At 45.9% G+C, this 22,381-nt stretch overlaps 1 protein-coding gene across 6 annotated transcripts in view; it reads left to right on the top strand.

Moving 5' to 3' along the window:
- The window catches only part of NACC2 (NACC family member 2), a 61,341-nt gene that overhangs the window by 4,037 nt on the left and 34,923 nt on the right, over positions 1-22,381 (top strand). For 2 of the 6 annotated variants that reach the window (XR_014507224.1, XM_083423772.1), the window contains exon 1: positions 10,460-10,567. The exons of 3 other annotated variants lie outside the window; for them this stretch is intronic. The gene's annotated coding sequence lies outside the window, so the exon portion shown is untranslated. Of the gene's footprint in view, positions 1-10,459; positions 10,568-11,186; positions 11,354-22,381 lie in introns of those variants that run through there. One more of the 6 variants, XR_014507225.1, reaches the window with a different exon arrangement.

The raw sequence follows: 22,381 nt of genomic DNA on the forward strand, positions 1-22,381 counted from the left end.
GACTTGGAAATTCATTTCTAATTCTTCATTGCCCTTGGTTGGTAATATGTGGAAAACAAATCGTATTTTTATCTGCTTCATTTTTTGCCATAAGCACCTGCCATATGTGGCCAATGGCCCATCTAGTCCAGTGTCCTGTTCTCACAGTGACCAGCCAGATGCCTCATTGGGAAGCTCACAAGCATTCAAGCACAAGAGCCCTCTCCCCTCCTGTGGTTTCCAGAAAATGGTATTTGGAAGCGTTGCTGCCCCCAACTGTGGAGGCAGAGTATAGCCATCATGGTTAGTAGCCTTGTCCTTCATGAATTTGTCTAATCTCTTTTAGATCCATCCAAAATCCATCTCTTTTGGAATCTAATGGTATTTAAGTGGGCCCTGCAACAAATTGTTGCAGTCCATTCCTGCCTCTTAACAGGGACCAGCCAAGATAACCTCCAGGGTACTCCGTTCCATCCTCCCCTTGTTTTCTTTTCCAACTAGCACTAAAAATTAGGTGGCCACTAAGCATGCTGAATCCTCATTCTTTCTTAAAAAGTATTTGATGTACTTCTGCGAACTTTCGGGGGCTCTTTCCTCCTGTTGCTCAGTGGCTGTTCTTCAGTCTTTCCTGAGTTTGCTCTTGGAGGCAGGGATGTGTTGTGTGCTTGCTGCCCCCAATGCCATTCTCAGGGCAGCCCCTCAGGATCTCAACGGGCTGTTGCCATTCCACTGCAGAGTTCTTTTGCTCAGACTATTGAAAAAACATATCTTGTATACGGACAGTTGTGCACTTCCATCCCTGTATCTTGGCTGAGGGATGTAAAATACAGAACTCTGAGGAACTGTTTGTTTCAGCACTATCATTTATCTATTTTATTCCGGAATTTATAAACTCCACTGGTGTACAAAAAATAAATATAAAACATAATACAAATCTCAAAACAATGAAAAATGTGAAGCCAACAAGAATTAAAAGGCACAAAAATATAAGTGACCAATTTGGGAAAGCTTGGTGGGAAAAACATTTTTTACAAACATTGGAAACTGAAAGGTGTTGGGTCCTGCTTCCCTTCCAGAGGAAGAGAATTCCACAAAGCTAAGAGCATGTGGATTGATGCATTCTTGCCCCTCGTTCTGAGATTTCCTCTCACATTAGCCACCCCCAGTTCCTTTCAGGGTTACAATGGTTTCCAGATTAAAGCTGAAGATGGACAGGGCTAGTGTAGCCAAGGTAGGCGAATAGTGGAGATACCAACAAGGGTCTCCCAGGTTCAGCTCTTGTCTTCCATGGGTTGCCAAGCAGCCTTAGGCTAGCCTTGGCGCCCTACCACACTGGTGTAGTACTTGCCTACCTCACAGGGTTCTTGGTATAAAGGATGGGAAGCACTCTGAAGTGTGTGTTTTTCCAGTGTTGGGCTGTGTGTGCCTCCATTCTGCAGCAGGAACCAGTTTTGCATTTGCAGAGTGATCCACTGACTCAGAGTCCTGGAGAAGACTAGAAGAAACTTCTGCAACTCGGGAGAGGGAGGAGGAAGAGAGAGCTTTTCCTTGGTATTCCATTTAAGCAGCAAAAAGGTGGAGGAAAGGTGGTGGAAGAGCCTCTGGGAACATGGACTTCTCTTGGAGGAGAGAGTTGTGGAAGGAATCTCTGCCTTGTGAGGTTTTTTTGTGGGGGGTGAGGGGCTTCATCTCCTGCTCAGCTTCCTCCTGCCCATGCATTGGACTTTGGTCATATTTTGGGCTTCCAGTCATAGTATCAAATGGACAGGCTTTCCCCAGTGGTGGGTCTGCCAGTGTTGCTGTCTGAAAGTCATTTATGTGCAGCAGGATGCCAGGCAGGGATGGCAGATTCCAAATGCTGGTTTGCCAGCTCCCTGGGGCATCTGGGTGGGCCAAGAACATGGAGCCCATTTTATTTTGGAAAGGGAAAGTGAGAGAGACATGTTCCACCTCCTGGGATGTGATTTGTCACTGGGTTTCAGTTCAGGAATCCTGGGCTTTTGCCAGCTCTTTCAGCATCTGCCCTTGGTGGCTGTCACTGCCTCTTGTGGGAGCGAGTTCCAGAGTTTAAATATGTGCCATGTGAAGAAGTCCTTCCTTTTGTCTGTTCTGAAGTGTTTTGCTTCTGTCTTTTGCTTGGTCAAAGAGTTTCTGTAGTTCTTGGACAAGGGTGTGAGTGGGAAGGAGAATAAAGATCTCCTTTCATTTCTTCGTGTGCCAACCCTGTGACTTTGCTTTCTCTCTCTCTTTCTCTCGCACCAAAGCAAAAGATTCTGCACAGAAAACGACCTACGGACAAAATTATTGCCACAAATCGTATTGCTTTGAATTAATTTCTCTTTGTTTTCTTCCGTGTCTGGGGTCTACCTTGATATATAGTTACATGGCAGTTTTAATCCAGGCTACAAATAAGGATTATTATTATTTTTTAGAAGGAGGAGGGTGTTGTTTGTATCGGTAGATCTTGCAGGCCCAGGACCATTGTAACCAAGGAGAGGAAGCTTTTTTGTGGTGTGGGATGCCTGATATAGGGAATATAGCTGCTGGGGGTCTTGAGGTCATGGTTGAGTGGCCAAGAGGAGTGAAGAGTAAACTTTTGCACTTTGGTTGCTGGTTTCCCTCCAGCTCAGTTTTCTGGAATCCCTTTTATTAAGAGGTTATTTCTGTTGTGAATCAGAACACATTGTTATAAGGAGCGGCTCATTAAAGTGTCCAACACAGAGACTGGACTCCAGCCATCTCCTGAGGCCTTTCCTTGGACCCAGTCCCTGTCCTGTGACACATCCATGCCCTTCACCCCCACCCTGCTGCTTTGCCCTTTCTATGCTGTAGCTGCAGCACCATAATTCAAGTTATGCAAATGCCATACTGTGCTGCGACGTTCAAAAAGAAACAAATTAAGGCCAGGTGGGGTCAGAAAGAAACTGAGCACTGATTTTCTGTTCCTAGAAATGTGTTCCCTGAAATCTTGAGAGAGGCCAGATAAAAGGGGCCACATGGATGAGTGTTTGGTTTTGGGTTTTTGTGTGTCCGCACAAATTCCTAACCAGTTGGTATACTTTAAAGAAGAAAGACCCTGTTAATAGCTGGGAGGGCAATCTGGATTACGCTCTAGGAGACATTATCCTACCCTTCTCCCTGCCTGTTTCCTGCTGAGCTGGAGAATGGGGCAGGACTCTCAAATCCCCTGGATTCCAACTCCCATCCTCATCATCTCTGACCATTGGCCGCCCAGCAGACTCCTGGGAGTTGGAGACCAGCAACACCTGCAGGGTTACAGATGCTCCCCAGCTCTCCCGTACCCCTACTTTCTCTCCCTTGTTCAACTTAGGCCTCCTCCTCAAGAATTTGCCTTATTAATGGATTAGCCATATTCTTTCCAACCTGTGATTAGTTCTCCCTCAACTTCTGCAGTAGCCAGATTAGCTACACAGATGCAAAGGCTCTGTGTGTGCGTATGCGTGGCTTGCCATCCCAAATGTCTCAGCTGATATACATATATATACTTAGAGTATATTTTTAGGCTACCCAACCCCAAAACATTCTCTGGGCAGCTGGCAGTAAATATTAAACACATCAAATATACAAAATGAGTCTTGAAGCATTAAGAATAAACTCAGCGCTAGAGAGCAAAATCTGTGCTATAAACTCATCCTTCTTAGAAGGGTGTGGCCAGAGGATCCCCACATTGTTATAGGCAAAGGAAAATGCCAGTGGGGGTCTCTGGGGACCCTTTGGGGTAGGTTCTTCTTACAGCATTGGTTGGCTGCTGAACTTGGATCTGAGAAGGAGGTATTCTCCCCCCTCCCCCCATGCCAAGCAGGAGTTGCCCAAAGGAGGCATACAAGGCACCATCCAGCCACCTTAGGGACTCCACTTTAGATTTGTGTAGGGTTTACTCCATCCTGGCTAATAAAAGCAAGCCGGGAAGGGCTGGGCAATGAGCTCTGGGGGGCAGTGAATGCTTCCCTCTGTGAGGGAGCCTTCCCAGACCTGCTGAAAGAGGTGGTCATTAAACTGCTTCTTAAAAAAACATCTTTAGACCTGGCCAATATGGCCAACCATCGCCCAGTCTCAAATCTTCCATTCTTGGGCAAGGTGATTGAGCGGATGGTTGCTGAACAACTCCAAGCATGCCTGGAGGATGCGGACCATTTGGATCCTTCCAGTCAGGATTCAGGCCTCATCGTGGGACTGAAACTGCCTTGGTTACACTGGCCGATGATCTCCAGCGGGCTAGGGACAAAGGTGAAAGTTGTTTCCTAGTTGTGCTGGATCTGTCAGCGGCCTTTGATACCATTGACCATAACATCTAGGGGAGCTGGGGGCACTGTTATACAGTGGTTCCACTTCTTCCTCCTGGACCATGTCCAGAAAGTGGTGGTGGAGGATGAATGTTCAGGCCCCTGGGGTCTCACTTGTGGGGTGCCTCAGGGTTCCGTCCTTTCCCCCATGCTTTTCAACATCTATATGAAGCCGCTGGGGAGATCATTGGGGTTTGGGCTGGGGGTTAATCAGTATGCGGATGATACCCAGCTCTACATCTCTTTCAAATCAGAACTAGTGAAGGTCCTGTTTGAGTGACTGGAGGTGGTTGGAGGATGGATGGCGGCTAACAGATTGAGGTTGAATCCTGACAAGACAGAAGGACTGCTTTGGGGGACAGGAGGTGGGCAGGTGTGGAGGACTCCCTGGTCCTGAATGGGGCAACTGTGACCCTGAAGGAGCAGATGCGCAGCCTGGGAGTCATTTTGGACTCACAGCTGTCTATGGAGGCGCAGGTCAATTCTGTGTCCAGGGCAGCTGTCTACCAGCTCCATCTGGTACGCAGGCTGAGACCCTACCTGCTCAGACTGTCTCACCAGAGTGGTGCATGCTCTAGTTATCTCCTGCTTGGACTACTGCAATGTGCTCTATGTGGGGCTACCCTTGAAGGTGACTCGGAAACTGCAATTAATCCAGAAAGCAGCAGCTAGACTGGTGACTTGGAGTGGCAGCCGAGACCATATAACACCGGTCCTGAGAGATCTGCATTGGCTCTCAGTACGTTTCCGAGCACAATTCAAAGTGTTGGTGCTGACCTTTAAAGCCCTAAACAGCCTTGGTCCTGTATACCTGAAGGAGCATCTCCACCCCCATCGTCTAAGCAGACACTGAGGTCCAGCGCCAAGGGCCTTCTGATGGTTCCCTCACTGCAAGAAGTGAAGTTACAGGGAACCAGGCGGAGGGCCTTCTTGGTAGTGGTGCCCGCCCTGTGGAATGCCGTCCCATCAGATGTCAAAGAGATAAACAACTAGTATATGACATTTAGAAGACATGTGAAGGCAGCCCTGTTTAGGGAAGTTTTTAACGACTGATGTTTTAATGTATTTTTAACCTTCTGTTGGAAGCTGCCTAGAGCTGCGGGGGAAGAAATAAATAAATTATTATTATTATTATTATTATTATTAACCTTTTCCCAAAGATATTCCACAATGCAGCGCGTATAGGGTGGCATATAAATAATAAATTATGATAATTTTTCATTGCACAGAATGGATAGATCTGTGGGAGGAGACTCTTCTGGGCTTTGTCCCAGAGGCCAGCAGGCAAAAAGATGCTTTGCCTTATTCATTGCATCTATTTATATCCTGCCTTCCAAGGCGGCTTCTAAGTTTCCTGGTGCTGCATTTTGGGCCCTTTTCCAGTTTGGGTTGATGTTTTGATGACCTTGAGGCTCTCCTGTTCTGCTGGCAGCACATGATCTGTGGGGGCAAGGAGGGGGCTGGCACCAGCTCAGAATGTTTGTACAGCATTTGCTGCAGTGAGGCTGGAGATGCAGCAGTAGGAGCAGACTCTGTTGGCGGTGGAGGCGGCTGTTGTTCAGCTCTCCTGGAGCAGCGCCAGGCTCTGTGCTGGGTGGCTGGGGCTGCTCTTTGCCCAGTTTAGAGTGCCTCTTTGTTCCTGGCTCCCTTATTGCTGTTGTTTGGCCTCAGGACCTGTGGGTCGTGCCCAGCCAAACATTTTGCCTACCCTCTCCTGGGCATTGGGGCCCTCCCTCTCCCTCTACCCAGGAAGAGAATGGCTTTAAGCAGCTGGGTGGGGTTAGGTGGTATGCTTACTAGGGAAGACTGATAAGCCCTGACAGTAAAAGTCCAGGCTGAGAGACTGTACTCCCTTCACTCTGACTGTATTGGCTTAATCCACAACCCAGTGTCCTCTGATAATTTTAGACTACAACTCCCATCAGCCCTAACCCACCTCAAAGTAGACCTATCGTACATGGATCTTGCCATTAGTTGTAGTTTTGGGTTTGGGGTCGGGAATCTCCATGTTGTGGCATAGTCTACCTTTGAGTACCATACCTTTGATGAAGGCGACACCGGAAGGACCACTGCTGCTTTTGCTCCAAGGCCAGATAATAGACAGACAGCATCAATTATTTGAAAGATTTTGAGATGTTCTTTTCTAATGGCAGGAGCTGTTTGATAGTGAAAAAAGTGACATTGGAAGGTGGTGGACTGTTCTTAGTCGAAAGTTTCTTTAGCAGAGGTTACATGGCCACCCATCAGGGATGCCAAGGGGGTGGACGGGGTGGACTAGATTTGCTTGGGGGGGGGCATTCCAACATCATCCTCGGAAACACACTTCTTTCAGCAGGATGAAAGACTATTATCAAACTTTGGGGCAAGAGCTGGAAAACCCAGATACTTAAAATGGCTTGTTGGAGTTGGGCATCATACTTTGGGTGCAAGTTAATGAGGTGGGGGGAGGGGAAGGAATTGCTCATTCAGTATTAGTACCAATATCTATACCTGAGCCAATAAGGAATGCAAAAGCTTTGGCTCCCCCCGCCCAAAAATTAGATTTCCGCCTTTTCCTTTTCTTTCTTCCTTAATTTTGTTTGTTCTTTTTGTGACATAGACTACCTGCCTACCTCTGCTTCCCCCCTTTTGTTTGTAATAATAGCATCAGACTTGAAATATGGATGCCTTCTGAAATATTTCCTGTCATGCCATCAATCAGATATATATTTACAGTCATTCATTAAACTAGAGTGTACATTTCATCCCTTCCTCCTTGGAATATTAATGTTGCTTCTGGCTGAAATGCTGTGTGAATATTCAGGTGGGGTTGAGGAATCAATCCCTGCACCAGCAATGATGTCACTCTGAGCTACAATCAAGCATTCTGTTAAAAAAACCAAAACCCAATTGGCATTGCAAATTCCAATGTATATTGATTGCTATAGGGGAAATCTACAAGGAAGAGGAGAGAGAGAGAGAGAGAGAGATTTTGGCTTCACTGTTTGTAGTTGAGGGCTGATGCTCTGGTTAACATTCTGGTGTTATAAAGTAATATGATAACCTTGTAATAAGGCCATATGCTGTGTGTGTGTAGATGGTCTGTGAGTCTATCTTCCTGCGACCATGCAGAGCTGAGAGCTGTCTTCAGAGGACTGTCTTTCTACTGAGGAGAGAGCATAGCACAGCAGTCTTTGGCTGCAGTTGGCTTCAATGGCCAAGGCCTACTTCTTAATTGTCTACTTTGCCCCTCCCCACCCAGTAATGGGGCCTCCTCTTCTTCCCCATTTTTTGAATGCTATACAGTGGTACCTCGGGTTACATACGGTTCAGGTTACAGACTCCGCTAACCCAGAAATAGTACCTTGGGTTAAGAACTTTGCTTCAGGATGAGAACAGAAATCGCACGGCGGCAGCACGGCAGCAGCGGGAGGCCCCATTAGCTTAAGTGGTGCTTCAGGTTAAGAACAATTTCAGGTTAAGAACAGACCTCCAGAATGAATTAACCAGAGGTACCACTGTATTTGCACTCCATGTATGACTCCTGCTGTTGATTGGGAGCCCACCTCAAGTGTTGTTTTCTTCATTTTTTGGCACCCATTGCATCAAATGTTTTGGGATGTGTCAGGGTGCTTAATTACAGATTGGAGGCTTGTTAAGTATAAAGAAATTGAGAGTCTGAAGAAGCTCCAGGTCAAGGCAGCAGACAATCTTATCATTGGAGGACCAAATAGTAATCCAAATGCATCTGGAGATCTGCCCTTGATCCACCAGGACCCAAACGTTGCTGTGTTTATAATTAAAATGCCCCCTTCCCGTGTAAAGTACATTTAGGTACCTTGTCAATGTGAATCTAGGGCATGCTCTCTCTACACGTAAATACAAAATCTTTTAAAAATATAATTTTACAGTATATTATTGTGACTCCACACTGTTTCTCTAAATGCTGGGTGTTAATGAAATTCCTCATCCTTTAGCAGTTTTTGAAGCATCACATTATTATTTTTTAAAAATCCTCTAGCATGGCAAGTAGCTTGAAATGCAGAAATGCCTACACTGTGGAAATTGAGGGAAGAGGCACTTGGAGGCATCCTCTCCTGAGGAAGACCTTTCAGAGGGGCTGGTCTGTACAATTCTTGAAGCAAAACCAGCACTAGATCCATGCCCCACATTTCATTGTCATTAGAACTGAAGCTGCTTTTCCAGAGTTAGCAGCACCAGGCTGAGCTAGTGGGCCACACAGTTCATTGTCTTTCTATTTACATTCCAGTCATTTTTATTCTTCATCTTCTATTTGATTTAATTAATAAAATAAACCAAAGATAAGGAGCATAAATTAATCCTGTAATGGAAGGCTAAAAGCAGCATAAGTTGTACATGATGCTTGAACTTACTGTTCTAAAACATTACAAAAAATGCCCCCATGAACCTGTTAGGCTGGTTTGCATGTATCCTTTTTTTTTTTATAAGTTAGCTTAGTCATATGAACCAGGTTTTCTCAGTCCATTCAGACGTAGTAGGAGATAAGTGTGACCCTCCCCATTTTTAGCTATTATGTTCTTAGCAGTAGTTAAAAGGTTAAACACTATTTATTCATCACTTTCTGAAATAACATATTTTAGATAACTAATCAGAAATATTTTAGGTTCTAAGGGTTTATGATATCCTAATATATCACATATATTATTAGCCTGATCAGATTTCTAGAGTATTCCTATTTGAGAATAATTCCAAAAATGTGTATATTGTCCACTTTATTTAATCCACATCACCAACATTTATCTGATCGTAACGTAATTATTTCTGAATTAAATATATATATCAAGCCATGAATTATTTCTGAATTATAAATATATATCAAGCCATGTACCATATTTTTCCGTGTATAAGACGCCCATTTTTGGGGACTCCAAATTAAGAAAACACCTTTCAGCACTACCTGTGTATAAAACGAGCCCCAATTTTAAACCTTTTTTTGGTAAAAAAAACCTTAGTCTTATACAGTGGTACCTCTGGTTATGAACTTAATTCGTTCCGGAGGTCCGTTCTTAACCTGAAACCATTCTTAACCTGAGGTACCATTTTAGCTAATGGGGGCTCCTGCTGCCGCCGCGCGATTTCTGTTCTCATCCTGGGGCAAAATTCTTGACCCGAGGTACTACTTCCAAGTTAGCGGAGTCTGTAACCTGAAGTGTTTCTAACTTGAGGTGTTTGTAACCCAAGATACCACTGTACACAGAAAAATACAGTAAATTACCATGTGCATGTCTACTTTTCTCCTTTCTGGCCCTATGCCCAAGTGACCATGCCTGGAGGCTGCTTGGATGGGGCAGGGGGCTACCCAGAGGCAGGGCAAAACACTTTGGGGGGGGGGCTTACAATTGCTGCCTCTTCCTCCTTTCATTTGGAAGCAAAAGATGGGTGATGGTTGTCATAGGATCCACCCCCCTCCGCAAGGCCTTCCTGGTGCAAATCTTTCTATCTTTTTGATGCCAAGTAAGCACTTTCCTTTGACGGAGTGGTGATGGTAGTTATTTATTTATTGCTTTTCTGTCCCACCTTCTTTTCTCCAAGGAAATTCTTCTGCTTTATTATTATTTTTACTCTAATGTATGGTTTTATATCGTTGTAAATCCATATATTTCCATGACACATCAGTATATAAATATTTTAGTTAATAAATAAAGGTGCTCAAGGGTGCCTATACGCTTCCCCCCAATCCTCCATTTTATCCTCACAACAACCCTGTGAGGTAAGTTAGGCAGTGAGAGTGGATTAAATAACTCACCTTATTAATTTCTAGAGGGTCATAAGGTTTTAAGATGATGGAGATAAAGCAACTGTTAAGTTTGGTTTTAAAAGTTGTACCCTGCATGGAAATGTGGCTCTTAATTAATCTGGGATCTGGCTCTACTCTGAGTAGTACTAGCAATGGGTGCATATTCTTCTTCTTATTAGGTTGGTAACTCCTTGAGGTCTTTCTAGCTAGGATATCCCCCTCACCCCTCTATGTTCAGGCAGTTTTAAAACCCCTTTCGCTTCTATGGCCGGGGCGGGGAGCCCCCCCTCCCCCAGTAACTACTCCCCCAGTAACTAACACTGGGTGTGTGCCGCCTCCCACCCGCCCCCGTCAGTGTTGTGGGGCTGAGCGGGTAGAGGGCTGGGCGCCCCCCCGCCGCGCCTGCCTTTCCTCCCCCCTCCTCCTCCACGATCACTTCCTGCCTCCAGCCGGGAGAAGCTGCCGCCGGGGAAGAAGGAAGGAAAGGAGGAGGAGGGGGAGGAGGGCCCCGCCGCTGGCCCCACAGGTAAGCCGTCCGCCTCCAGTCTTACCTTTCCCCGGGGGGGGGAGGGGGTCTCTCCCCCCCCCCGCTTCAACCCCGCTTGCTCTCGCGCACCGAGTGGGGAGAGGGCGTCAGCTGCCAACCTCCCCGGCACTGCCCTGCGCCTCCTCCTATGTCACCCGAGTCTTCCCCACGCCCTAGAAGAGGACAGGACAGGATAGTAGAGATTCCCCAGCGACACAGCTGATTTCCTCTTCGCATTCCCCCATATGAAGGGAAATCTGCAAGGGGGGGACCCAAACTCGAGCACGGCTTGTCCTTTTCCCAAAGTGGTCCAGGACGACTGTGTCTGCTGGGAGCCAGGCTGCTGCTCGCGTGGGGGACTCTGGAGGTTGGGGGCTTTCGTGCCCCTTTACGGAGAGGGCGTAGCCTGGGGTGCGGGGTGGGGACACCTGAGTGCTGGTTGTCCAGGTGCTGCTTCTCCCGCCCTCTCCCCTGGTCGCGGGGGCTGCTGGGAGTTGGAGCGCAGCAGCACCTGCTTCCCCACCTCCCCGACAGTCGCCTTCTATCTCGCCCCTGCATTTGCGCCCCTCCACACCTGCTCTTTGAAGAGAGGCACCGCAAATTCCCTTCTCTTTTTGTAGGGGGATGGGGGGCAATTTAGGTCTCCTTTCCCTGACACCTTCACCTGCCTGCTCTGCCAGCTGAGCACCTCCTTGCCAGTTCAGTGTCAAAGTCTGGGAAGGGAGAGCAGCACCCCCTGTCTCAGGACCCCTGAAAGGACAAGCGGCCCCAGACAGCCCACAACTGGTAAGTGTTCCTCTTGGAGACCATTCCTCAATCCTTTTCTTTGCTGGAAGAAGGGGGATGCAGGCAGAAGGAGCAGCCCTCCATACCTGTTGCATCCCTTTCTGGGGTGAGGGAAGTGGTCCTCATTGGTTCAGGAGTTCTGTTCTGCTTCTCTTCACCTGTGCATGCCCCCATGCCCCCTGTAAGAATTCTTTGGAGGGTTATGTCTGGTAGATTCTTCTTTGAATACAATTAGCTCAGTGTGTTAATCAAATTAACAGAGCAGCTGGATAATGGGTGCAAGAGATGGTCAGCAAGCAAAAAATGGCTTATTGGCTGTCACTTTGCAGGGCAGGATGGTGTAAGTTTCCAAAGGTTAGAAAGAGCCAGAGGGCTAGTGTATTACACACACACACACACACACACACACACACACACACACTTCCTCCTCCTTCACTGAGGTGAGCTGCTTGGATATTTCTTACCTCAGCATTTTGATGGACCTTGCACTTTAAATGCTTTTAGAGAAGGAGGAGGATTTTGGCAGGTGTTGCCAGGACACACCTGGCAAATGCACCCTCAAGGGCAAGACATTTGAGGACTTTGCAGAGGGGTCTGTGCATGTTCTTAGTTTCAAAGATGTACAGATAGAAACATTCTCAGTGTAAGGAACTGGTGTGTTGTTGGAGGTGGACTAGAGAGGGGATGGGGCAACTGGTAGACAGACACTGGTGTTTTTCAAGAAAAGTAACCTTGGTGTTCTGGAAGAATTTGCCTATGTTGCACAGTTTTAAAAGATTGGTTTCTTTATTGGAAATAATTCAACAATTGGAGTAGAAATATGTTGTTTTTTTCATTTCTTAGTCTTTCTCTCCAAATCTCTTTACACCCTTGGATGGAAGTGGCTTCCTCAAAATTTGTCAATGGGCGGCCTGACTGACCAGCAGGTGTGATTTTGCTCCCCTATGGTCAATGTAGATGCCTCATGGGAAAAGGACTTCTCAGAATCTCTTAAGGCTATTTTGTTTTAATGAATACCTGATTTTAGTTTAGGAGCAGTGGTGCACCATCTGAGAAGATGGTGTGGCACATGTGGAAGTTTTTTAGGAAGGGCAGGAGGAGAGCTATTAGAATTTGGAGTGTTGTGTATTGTCCCAGTTCATCAAGAATACACTTCCTGACCTCAGCAGACGATTGTGTGTTTGTGTGTTTTCTTGGATTCCAAGCCAGATAAGTGCCTTTCCCAGTGCTGGTGTGTTCCTGAACATGCTGTGGTTAAAAATGCATTTGGTGCCCCAGGACTCCTCCAAATGGTTCAGCTTCTGTGAAGAGGAGGAGGGGGGCACTGTACTCCAGTACGTGAGTCTCTGTGCTGCGGCAGCAAAGTACAGAAGCACTTAAAAATGACGTGGATCCATTACATGCTGCTCCGTTAATTGGGAGACTGACTTGTGTGTTTCCTCCTCTTTGGGAGGCATTTTGCAGGGCTGTGCGGATTGATGCCCTGGCTGCATGCCCAGGGTTGGTCTTGTGACATGAGGAATTGATGAGCTGGTACACGCTCTTACCTTTTGCTAACTGAAATATTAAAGAGCAGTTGAAGTTGAATTTGGTAAACAGAGTGGAATTTATGGCTGTTCTCTTCCTGTCAAAGCTGCTCCTATGAATTAGTATTCTGCTGCCTGAGCGAAATATTTTCCTGTCATGCAGTTTCTGGGCCTGACTCTTGTGATTTTCACACATTCACAGTTTGTGTTTATAGGAGGATTTTACCAATTTCCCAAAGTCCTTAACAAACATACCTGGCCTCAATCTGTACAGAGGACACACTCCTGAGCCCTGAATTGTTGGTTTCAGGAACAATGTGGAGTTTTCTGGCACAGGTTTATAGCTTTTATGGACTTACGGTAGGTCTCCATTAGGGTCATGAAGTGTTATGCAAAGCTTCAAATAAAGGTAGACTTCAAATTTCACTTTGTTGTTGTTTAGTCGTTTAGTTGCGTCCGACTCTTCGTGACCCCATGGACCAGAGCACGCCAGGCACTTCTGTCTTCCACTGCCTCCCGCAGTTTGGTCAGACTCATGTTTGTAGCTTCGAGAACACTGTCCAACCATCTCGTCCTCTGTCGTCCCCTTCTCCTTGTGCCCTCCATCTTTCCCAACATCAGGGTCTTTTCCAGGGAGTCTTCTCTTCTCATGAGGTGGCCAAAGTATTGGAGCCTCAGCTTCACGATCTGTCCTTCCAGGGAGCGCTCAGGGCTGATTTCCTTCAGGATAGGTTTGTTCTTCTTGCAGTCCATGGTACTCTCAAGAGTCTCCTCCAGCACCATAATTCAAAAGCATCAATTCTTCGGCGATCAGCCTCCTTTATGGTCCAGCTCTCACTTCCATACATCACTACTGGGAAAACCATAGCTTTTACTATACGGACCTTTGTTGGCAAGGTGATGTCTCTACTTTTTAAGATGCTGTCTAGGTTGGTCATTGCTTTCCTCCCAAGAAGCAGGCGTCTCTTAATTTCATGGCTGCTGTCACCATCTGCAGTGATCATGGATCCCAAGAAAGTAAAATCTCTCACTGCCTCCATTTCTTCTCCTTCTATTTGCCAGGAGGTGATGGGACCAGTGGCCATGATCTTGGTTTTTTTGATTTTGAGCTTCAGACCATATTTTGCGCTCTCCTCTTTCACCCTCAATAAAAGTTTCTTTAATTCCTCCTCACTTTCTGCCATCAAGGTTGTGTCATCTGCATAAATTTCACTTTCAAGGCTTTTAAAGCAGAAATTGTGCCAAATTGTAGTAATGTTTGTAAAGTGTAGAGTGAGGAGAGTTTTCCCAAGCATGACAACTCTCACTTTTATTACTTTCAACATAGTCATATAGAAATATTTGCTCCTAGTTCTGAAGGAAAGAGAGGGTAGTGATTCCTTCACTGGGGGCTGTTTGGATGTGATGTTTTCCTGGGCTTTTGGCTTTAGATTTGTGTCCAAGCTTGCCATCCAAATATGTTTCTTCATTCTGTGGTTTTTGCTTCTAAATGTTTAGGCTCCAGCTGATGTGTGGTCTCTGGGGGAAATGAAGTTGTACTGCTGGATAAGCATTTAATGGTTATTGCATTTGTATTTGTTTAGAAACCAATAAAATTGTTTTTTCCAGAAATAAAAAGTTGGAGGGGTAGCTTTGGGGTATTGCTCGCAGTTTCAGATGTGAGGAAAATGATACCTGTGCAACAGGGCGAGGGTGGTGCTGGTGGTACTACTGGAAGAGATCCCACTCTGGTGCATTTGTTCACTCCTTTGTTCCCTAACCCAGAGTCATCTGAAGCCAGATGAAGTTAAAGAGCAAAGACCTGCACCATTTTTTGCAGGTGCTCAGCCTTCACAATGGATGGGTGTAGCTTCAGAACCCCTGCTGTGTGCCCTGACTCTCCTATCATAACCTTAAATAGCAGTCCTCTCCAGGTGGATCTTGGAGGCCTTAACGGGGCCCAGTGGCAGACGTGATCCTATGAAGTATGCTTGGCCCCACTTATCTAGTGGTAGAAATGTGGAGGTGCTAGAAGGAGCATCATTTATGTTCTGGTGCTCCACCCAGTCAAGAGCTAGTGGCTCAGGTCTGCTCCAGTTGTGACTTTGGGGCAGTCATCAAGGGCAGCTTTAAGCAGCACTTGGTGCTGACAGACACCACCAAATATGGGGAATAGAAGGAGGCAGCGATGGGAGGCAGTGAAGGAAATGAAGGGCTGTGCTCTTCCCTTCAACCAGTGACTCGTACCTCTTGTTATTACTTCTTCCCTTGCCTTGTTTAAGTTCTATGCAACAGCAGATGGCTGCAGAGAGAATTGTACATTTTTGCTAATTCCTCTCTTAAACTCTGCTGGTGCCTCTGAGGCCAGCTGAGAGCATCTTGTGCAAATTGCTGGCTTAACATTTTCCTTGTTGTGAGTTGACTCTTCTTTCTGTGGGGCTCGATCTTGACAGCCCAGTTTATCTCCTTTTTTAGGGGGGCTTGGCTAACAAGACTTGAATGAAGCGATTTCAAATATGAAAATTAAAACATGATTAGTAACCGAGAGAGTGATTGTTCAGCCAGCTAACAAGAGAGCACAAACCTCCCAGGGTCCTTTCCTTCCCCATCTGACCTGCCATTACATCCTAGTGACAAGTCTTTTGATAATCTCTGTGCCAATTTTTTTGTAGCAAATCCAAGGCCAGCCCAGGTTTTTCTTTCCAATGAGATCATTTGCAAAATATGTTTCTGCCTTGCTGCAGGCATATTTCACTGTGTCACTTGCCAGTGCTCATTTGCTGGGAACTGTGATTCATTAGCCAAGGCTGTCTTCTTCTTCATCATCATCTTCATCTTCATTTTGTTTAATTTTTCAAAGGGAAGTCACAAAAATATATACCTTGGGAAGATTCTTCATAGTGATTACCGTATTTATGTGAATCTAATGCACAATGCACCTCCATTTTCAGAACCTTGAAACCAAAAAAGTATTTGTGGTGAATGTAAATGTGCCATCAAACCTAATGTGCACCCTAATTTTCAAGACTTAGTTTGGCCAAAAAAAGGTGTGCATTACATTTGAGTAAATACGGTAAATCATGTGTAATGTTTTGTTCCATAACCTGGCTTGCTTGTCAGAGGGAAAACTGCCTCCACTCTTGTAACTGTTGTTCCCTGATGTTTGTTGGGACCTGTGATTTGGGCCAAAGTTGGGGCCAGGCCTTCCTAGGCAAGACCACAAACAAGTGACCTTTCACCTCTTGAGCACATGGCTCACTGCCTGCAAAGCAGGATGGAAGTAAGAGCTGCCCATATAAAACATGATCCTGAGGCTTAGTACAGCTGTGATCCAGGTTGCTGCAGGGCTAGGAGCAGCTGCCTTTGGCATTCAGGGGGAGCCTGAAAGCTCCATCTCCAAACAGTGAAGCAATTACTCTTGTGTTTCTTATCTCCCTGGTCTCAAAACCCATAAGTCCTGGAAGCTCACAGATCCTTATCAAGTCCCCCCCACCACCCCTTTTTCAATGCACACATTTACTTCAGCCATTTAAGTTTGCCATGGAAGAGAAATTTCTGAAGGAGGGAGAAATCTGAGCAGTGCCTTTTCTAGGTCAGCCTGCCTTTTATTTATTCATGCATATTTTCTGCTTCATCCAAAGGGTTTGAAGCTTTTCAATAAAGTGCATAAATAATACTCCTCCAGTATTATTAGTCTTGCTTTTATTTATTTATTTATTATTATTATTATTAATTTGCTTTTGGGTCACAGAATGAAATCTTTTAAAAATTTCATCCTGTCCCACCTGTCAAGAGCCCCATGAATTGAGAGGAGAGGCAGGCTCCTCCTCCTCTTCATCTTCCTCCTCCTTCTCTGCCTCATGAAGAGAGTCATCGAGGAGGGCAGAGAAGTGTTCAAAATTCACCAGGTTCCAGGTGACCAAGTGAAGATGCCCAGGCGCCAGGATGGCTTACATCTCCACCATCTGGAGGTGCATGCCTGGGGATCCTTCGATCTTGCCTGTTTTCACACATTAACAACTAATCCTGTAGAATGCTATCAGTGATATTTTATCTGCACAATCAGAATGAATTTCAGGAACAAAAAGCCGTATTGAAAAATAGAAGTTTCAAGCCGTCTGGCCCCAACATGGCAACTAGACATTCTGTTTTGTTGTCTATAACCCTGGTTTAAGGAGTTGTTTGGCGCCTAGTTTATATATCTGAGTTTCTAACACTGCTGCAGAGGCCAGATCTCCAGGGATTTCAGGGACAGTTTGCTCCAGTGAATGTCTAAATGGACTTTTTCAGGGTAAGGGATTGGAGCTACAACCTGCAGAATGGTAGCTTTGCAGTGGCTGTGTTTAGCACTCTGCATGTACTCACAGGCATAGTCTACTTGCTCTGGGCACAGAGAGGGGGTCCCCTCTTTATGCTTTCTTAAGAAAAAAGCTGGATTACTTCTTGCTTGGTGCCCGTGAAAAGGACTGAAAAAGAACACACAAACCCTTTTGTGTTGGCGGGGATAGGAGAGAGTGGTGTGGTTTATGGGACTCACAGTAGCCAGTGAAATCACACAAGGCTCTTTGGGCCTGGTTTTGTGCTCTCAAAACCTGATCCACCAAAATAACACGAAACTCTTCCAGGGATCATAGCGGGGAATCTGCTTTGTGAGCTTTGCAAAGATTCAGCCACTGTTTTGCTTCATGGTCTGCCTGGTTGCCACCCAGGTTCATGACATGCTTTAACTGTAGCCCTGCACCTGGTTACGAGAGAAAAAAAGAAAAAAGCAAGGGGGGGGGGAAGCTGGGGATTGGAAGATATTTCAGCCCCTCTCCTAAATCTTGCACCTTGTTGTAGAATTAGCATGTGGGACAAATGGAGCATTTCTTTCCTTTTGGGTGTGTAAATTGCTCTTTTGCTGAATATAAGTACATGGCATACAGCTTAGTGTCTGAAGTAATAATAAAGCAAAGGAGCCTCTTTGCAGAGCAGCAATGCCCTTGCTTGCTTTTGCATTTTTTATCCTCCTGCCCACCTGTTCACCAGCAGTGCCCCCAATATGATGCCTTCCCAAATATCCCTAGGCGGACAGAGGAGTCTTCTGCCTGGCAGCTGCTTCTACCCCTTGTTATCAGTGAATTCCTCTGCCTACCTGCCATGTTTGCATGTCTACAAGGGGTGCAGCGTTTCTCCCCGTATTTTCCTTCCCAGCAAGCTTGTGGGGTAGGCCAGCCTGAGAGGCAATGACTGGCCTTGCCTTGAGCTCCATAGTTGAATGGGATCCTACCCCACCCCCACTTGGCCATAGTCCTCCACTTACAGCATACTTGATCTTCTGAAGCGTTGCCTTTTCCAGAATCTTCATATCTGGAAGCACTTTGATGCCCAGTTTTAATGCATCTCTGCAAGAGAGCAGAGTTAAGGTTGCAACCCTAAATTTGAATTTCCTGATGCTTGCAGAAACGTTTTCTGTTTTTAATGCACCATAGATTACTAGGCTTGTTTCAGTTCTCATTATGGACTTAAATTCTGTTAATCGTTGGAGGGGTTCTTTTGTTCTCAGCAGTTTTCCTCTTGTTGTTTTTTTGAAGACTGTAAAATCATTAGTGTGAAGGAAGATTAAAAAGATGCATAACAATTAAAATGTTAATGCTGCCTGCATTTCTGACTTCTGAAGCTGCTCAAGCATCTTGGACCATCTTCTCTTCCTCCCCTTCTCATCTTAACTGCACAATTTTTATTCTGCACTGACCCCCTGCTAAGCCAGTTATCCTGAAATGGGAACACAGACACACACATTTGGGGAGTGGGGGACTGCCAGGCAACAAGCCTTGGGTCCTGTTGGTCCTCAAGGGACACCTGCCTACCACCTCCCACTCAGTCCTGCTCTTACAGGTGGCAGTATTGGCTCTCAGGACGCATTGGTGGTGCCACAGGCTGGCTGCCCACCAGCTGTGGCAGGGCCTGCTCCCTTCCTCTCTGCCTTACACTTTGTCCCAATCTCATTAGCAGCTCTCCCTTCTGCAGGGCCAGTAGGAAGGCACACCAAGTGCCTCTGTCTAAGCACTCAGGTCCAACAACTCCCAGAGTTAGCAATTGGGATCTGCAAGGGGGAGGTGTAAGCTGCCAGCAGGGAAGGAGATTCCCCCCTCCCTCCAATGCTGGTTTGTCTTTGGAAGTTGCATTTTTGCCTGAAATGTACGGTCTTCCAGATCTGATTGACATCTTGGACTCTTGGGATTGTCTTTGAATAACTTGCTTGGATGTTTGTGTTCCTTTATTTTTATTTTTATGTACAGTATTTAAATTGTTATCCCACTTAACCCCAAAATTGTGTCTCCAGCTGCCAGCCACGTGCAGGGAGACGTTCCCAAAACTGTTTTATGGATGTAGAATGACAACATCTGAAACAGCAATCCAAGAATGCCAGTGAATTTGGCCGCAGCCTTTGCTGCTCCTGATTTTATAAATTCCCTCTTTCTCAAATAGTGAAGGAAACAAACTGATCCATCTGTTCTTTGCATTGGTGAAGATCTCATGACAACTGTGCAGCCATTTAGTGGTTATTGCTCAAACCTCTCTTGAAGCAGATATTACAGTCATACCTTGGGTTGAAGTAGCTTCGGGTTAAGCATTTTCGGGTTGTGCTCCACAGCAACCTGGAAGTAATGGAGCACGTTACTTCCAGGTTTCGCTTCTCACGCATGCGCAGGCACTCAAAATGACGTCACACGCATGTGCAGAAGCGGCAAATCACGACACGCGCAGATGCGGGTTGCGTTCACTTCAGGATGCGAACAGGGCTCCGGAACAGATCCCGTTCACATCCAGAGGTACCACTGTAAAAGGTAAAGGGACCCCTGACCATTAGGTCCAGGCGCTCATCTCGCTTTATTGGCCGAGGGAGCCCACTGTACTATCTCACAAAGTCCCATACATAATTTGGGGAAGGGGCCACCAGACACAGGGGGCTCAAAAATCTCTGATGGAATCAGCCAGCCTCTTTTGTCCGAGATGCCAGCAGATCTCACATCATAAGAAACTGGTGGTCCTTATGATGCGACAAGACTTTTTGCTGTTTTCTGCAACAGAATGGCACAATGACCCTTCAGGAAATTGTCTTTTCTGAGTTTGGCATTCCATGTGAGCTGGAATAATGTTTTAATGAAACATTAAAAATATACAACAAAAATGGAACAATTTTCATATAAATCATAAGATGTATAACAAGGATACAAAAAACCCAACAGCAGCACACACACCCTGCAACAAACTCCCCGAAAACAACACCACAGCCTCAGCTTTAGCAGCTGGAGTTAGTTGGGACCCCACCCTCCCAGGCCAGGTGGAAAAGCATTCTGAAGAGATGTGCAGGATAGCAAAAGCTTTTAGGAAACAGTTGAAAAGTTGCATATATAAAAACAGTCTAAACTTTTGTTGCTTGTGTGTGTATATACATATATATGCCCTCAGTTTAAAACAGTGGCACATGCATCCAGTCAGCATAACAGCTTCCCCAGTGCAGGAGGCCCAAGGCCGAAGCTGACGCTTCTTTTGCTTCAAGCTTTGTTTTCCCAGAAATGCCAAGGCTGGCTGAGGGCCATTTCAGACAAAACAGGGGCAGTGGAGTATGTGTGTCAGAGGTAGGGGGCTCAAGGGGCCTCCTAGGAGTGGTGTCCAAAATAGGACTCTGTTTTGTGAGAGATGGAAAACTGTCATAAATGGCAGATTTGTCTCCCCATGACTTCCCCTGATATTTCTGAGCTTGAATGAAAGCCTGGGCTATCACCAACACCTTCTTCCTCCCACAATACTTGTTTTTATTAATGCATTAATTAGTGCTCCCCCTTCTCCCTCCCCCCCCCCCCGTGCCCATAGAATGGAATCTGCTAAACAAATGGCTCTGAAGATATCCTCTTCCTTATAAGATGTTTGTGTGGCATCATGAATTAGAGGAGCAAGAGGTTTTAATTCAAACACAGTCGCAAGAAGGGATATTTTTCTCCGCTCAGTTTTCTCCTTACATAAATGTTTTCTTTTATAGTGCAAATTACTATGGAGAATGTTTTGACTAAACTTTCCAGGCTTTTCCTGGCACTCTGGAGAAATGACAACTGATTGTTCAGGCTTTGTCAGGGTTCTTGACAAGCCTTTTGCTTCTCCCTCCTGCTCCCAGGGCTCTGACCCCCCTGCCCTGCTCCCTCCAGGTATAATTCTCTACTTGGGGTGTGGGGCTTCCTGAAGGGGCTGCAATCTGCCTCCCCCTCAGTGGCCCAATTCATTCTTGCCCCTTTCCAGATACCTCGCATTGCAAGGGGTTGAAATAGATGGCCTTTCTGATCCCTTCCAACTCTCGGTCTGTGACTCCATGGGGGAGGCAGCTCTGCAGAATTGGCAGAGTTAGTTTACTGCCCTTGCAATAAATGCATCTTTGATCCCCAAACTAGGGAAGAGTTAATCCTTTTCACATCTACAGTGATACAATTTAAATATTTTTTTCTTCCTCTCTCAGCATGAGAGTAACAGCCAAGAATCTCAATTGGTTATGTAAATTCAAAGCAGAGGCATGATTATTCCAACTTAGTTTAATTTGTGAGTGAATATAATAAAAGGTGTTCTGAAAATGAATTATAATGACGCTTGGTTCAGGCTATTCTTGCATAAAATAAGTGTCCGACTTCTGCCTAGCTGCAGGATGGATGTGTGGGCTACCCCCCCCCCATTTGCTCTGCTGTCTCCCCTTCAAAATAAATAAATCAAATTGTGAATTTAATAAATCAAATTGTGAATTGGCATGCAAAAGTCCTAGGTTCAACTCCCAATATCTCTAGGTGGGAATGTTCTCTGCTTGAAAACCTGGAAAGTTGTTCCTGCCAGTCAGTGTTGACAGTACTGAGCTAGATGGACCAATAAATCTGACTTGGAAGAAGGCAACTTTCAGTGCTCCTAAATGAAGAAGAGCCTTGCAGCTGGACCAAACCAAAGACCATCTAGCCCAATGTCTGACATCTTGCTGTGGAACAGATTGTTCTAAAGGGCATGAGGCTCTGGGTCCTGCCACTGCTGGTGCTAAGTACCAGGGTCCTCCCTTTACCTCCTCCTCCTCATCTTCATCTTGGTGCTTTGGTCACAGTTTCCACCTCTGTTTGCTTTGGGGTCAGGGGGTTCCACTGGGATGGATGCTGCAGAGAGTCACCTCAGCTTGTAGTGTGGACATGCCACCTGAAGATGGGGGCAGGCTGTTGCTACTCCCCCCCCCCGCTGCACCCGTTATTCTTTGGAGCAAATAAATCTACACAAATCCTAATTGCTATTAAAAAAAACCCCAGTTGTACCCCAGGCTATTCAATATATAGCAGAGCTTAAAAGCACTTACTGCCTTTCCTCTTCTTGCCGGAAAAAGATGAAACAAACCCATTTGTAGAAAAGCCTCAAATGCAGAAACCAACTATTCTAATTTCCAGCCCATTCCCTTTATTCTTCCCCCTTTCTAAAATGTAAAAGCAGGGGGGCACAATGCACAGAAGAAATGATTTCCATA

Source organism: Podarcis tiliguerta (assembly GCF_965153285.1).
Source record: "Podarcis tiliguerta genome assembly, chromosome: Z".
Classification (NCBI taxonomy): Eukaryota; Metazoa; Chordata; class Lepidosauria; order Squamata; family Lacertidae; genus Podarcis; species Podarcis tiliguerta.